Genomic DNA, 3,194 nt, shown 5'->3' with positions numbered 1-3,194 from the left:
TTTTAAATAGTAAGTTAATACTTTAATGACAAAAGCAAGGCAGGGATGAGATGCTAGTGCTCTCATTAGAATCCTCAACAGCTGACCATTGGTTTGGAGAGTTGGCTCCATGGGTAAAGAAATTGCTGAATGTGGATCCCCAGAACTGGTGTGACGTCCTGGGTCTGGGGTGGGGGGACAGTAGCACTTGCCTGTAGTCCCCAGTGCTCCTACAGTGAGCGAGGGGCTGGAGGCAGGCCAGCTAGCCTCGTGTACAAAGCAATGGACAAGATGCCCGATCTCACACAAGATGGATGGTGAGACCAACAATGGTCTCCCCATGCACACCCGTGACACGTGGACTTGCAGTCACACACGCAAACACGCACGCATCCACAAAGAGTTTTAAAAACAGACCTTTGAAGATTTCTTTTTGAAAATACCATTCTGACAATATGGATTTGAACAGATGTGGCGAGTTTCAGTCAAGAGATATTATCCTCGCTGTGATCAGATTGTCCTCATGGAGAAGTCCCCTGACACCTGAGACTTTGCAAGATCTTCCCAGAAGCCTTCCCAGCATCCCTGCTGGCTACTGAAGGTCTCCTCTCAGGGGAGGCAGCCCTCCCCACAACAAACCAAGTCCTTTCCATGAGAGTGGAATTAGACACTGTAATCTGCATACCAGGAGAGCTAGATGTTAATAGAATGGCCACTATGTGGAGGGCTTTCTGGGGAGGAGGGGTGGATTTTCTACATGCATGTGTGTTTGTGTGTGCATATATGTATGCATGTGTGTTTGTGTCTTCATATGTGTTAGTGTGTGCACGGCTGTATGCATGTGTACACTTGTGTGTTCGTGTGGGTTTATGTGTGCAAGTGTGCATTCATGTGTGAGTGCGTGTGTGTGTGTTAATGTCACAAAGACCGCTGATATTCGACATACGTAGTTACAAGATTTTATGAGGCCTTGATGGTGCATCCAATTCTCCTTTCCAAAGCAGGTTCCGTTGTGAGTGGGTCACACCAAAGACAAGGGCGAATGTCAAATCATTCCTTTGCTGTATCCTTTTGCCCCGTGTCTCTGATGCTCACCTGTGACTTTCTGGGGGGCAGAGATGCAACTCCGGTCACTACTGTGTCCTTGGCTCCCAGCAGAGCTCCTGTCGCGCACAGGTGCCTGCCTGCCTGGTCCGCAGTTACTTAACGCCTGGAAGGCCACGCTTTCAACGAATGGTTTCCTTTCCTTAAAAAGAGAAGTAGAAAGAATAGAATCTGAAAATTAGCTCAGAACCTGAAGCCAAGCCTCTCCACCCACCCAGTCATGCATTCTTTGAACAACACAGGCAAAGCAGACCTTCCCTGGAGGCTAGGGGCTCCAGAGCGGGTCACGCCCTCCCAGAATACACCTGCTGAGAGGAAAAACAGAGACCACCAGTTGCAAAGCCTAGCTATTAGCAACCAATGGCTTGAACAGCATGCGGTAGGGTTCTCAGCAGGGGGACTGGGTGGTTCTTAGGAGGAGTAGAAGGGGCTGTAAAGGAAATGAAGTTTGAACGGATGTAGGATGCTCTAGGATGTGTAGGAGTTGGTTGACAGGAGAGCTAATTTAGACATTCTAGTCTCTTAAGTTGATTAACTCATTGTAATGCTGAGTAGTTTGTTCCAAGAAGGGTATAAAGGAGAGCTGCTGAGGGGCTATTCTTTAAAGAGCTCCAAATGTCCTTTGCCGTGGGCAGAGCTCCCTGTACCCAAACATTCAAGAGTCACGGTGGTCAGTAAACTGCCCCCAATGATATTTTCTCTAGCCCAGAACCCACCAGCCAACAATGGTTTGTTTATCTTTAAGTTACTTTCCAAAACAAATGCCTACATGACGAGTATCTCAGTGTGGCAATTCTAAATGAAAACCCATTCTCTCAGGAGCTGGCAATGAGCAGTGTGTCTCCATCCCTTCCAGCTTCTTCTGTGTGAACAGAGAGGTGAGGCAGTGTCTTAGAGGAACAGGGACTTCAACAACTCACACCCCAGCTTGCTCCAGGACCACCTTCTTGTCCAGTGGTTAACTACCAACTTGGCAGGTGATTAGAATCACCCAGGTGACAGGCCTTTGGGCACGCCTGTGATGAGGTTGACAGAGGTGGGAAGACCACTTTAAATATAGGTAATACTGTTCTATGCCAGACCATATAAAAAAAGAGAGAGCCAGGTGAGCACCAGCATTCCGCTCTCTCTGCTTCCTGCCTGTGGATGCCATGTGACCAGCCACCCCAAGCTCTATGACAGCTCCACCATGCTGGACGGTACCTTTGGACTGGGCCCCAAAATATCCCTACCTCCTTCCTTAAGCTGCCTTTGTCTGGGTATTTTACCACAGCAGCACGGAGGTGACTACCAGCGCCTGCTCTGTGGCCTGGCAGCAATCAGGAGCTTGTGACATTATGGGTTGGGGGGCGGGGGATCCTGCTCTGGTTCGAGTTCTGTTACAAGTGGAGAGAATGAGGCCCAGAAAACACAGGGGACGATCTAGCAGTCCCTTGGAAGCAGAAACTGCCAAACCCGGATGTCCCCAGTGCCTGTGCATTGTCCCCAAGGCCTGGTGCCTTTGCAGAGCAGAGGGACTAGCTGCTCGCTCGGGCTGAGCACCCAGAGCCAGGTGCCTGGATTTTGCATCGCAGCCCTCCCCACCCTCGCCAGCCCTACCACCCCTCTCAGCTTCCTCTTTCAGTTTGCGCTGGGGAATTCCAGGACTGTGCCCTCCAGGGTAGCTCTGTCCTCCAGGCTGGGGCTCATGCTTTCACCTGTGCCTCCAACTGTCTCAGTCTCTAGGTGACCTGACCAGCAAAGTATGGGGGAGAGAAGGACATGGCCTTTCCGTCTCCACTCCTCAAGGGCTTAGCAGGTCACAGTCCTAAGTCCCAGCTTGGTCATCATCTGCCCTATCCACCTGCCTGGAAGCCAGAGGTGGAAGGTGCCAAAGGGTTGGATGGACACAGGAGTGGATATGTGAGTGAAATGGGGGAGGACAGCAGTCCCAGGACCTCCTGTCCTCCCACACTGGACCTCTTTTGTGTGGGCAGCACCTGTTGGCTCTCCCATCCCCGCTTCCGCATCTTTGCTGCCTGGTCCTTTCCTTTCCTTTCCTTTCCTTTCCTTTCCTTTCCTTTCCTTTCCTTTCCTTTCCTTTCCTTTCCTTTCCTTTCCTTTCCTTTCCT

Source organism: Microtus ochrogaster, chromosome 5, assembly GCF_000317375.1.
Source record: "Microtus ochrogaster isolate Prairie Vole_2 chromosome 5, MicOch1.0, whole genome shotgun sequence".
Lineage (NCBI taxonomy): Eukaryota > Metazoa > Chordata > Mammalia > Rodentia > Cricetidae > Microtus > Microtus ochrogaster.
This window is presented reverse-complemented; position numbering follows the sequence as displayed.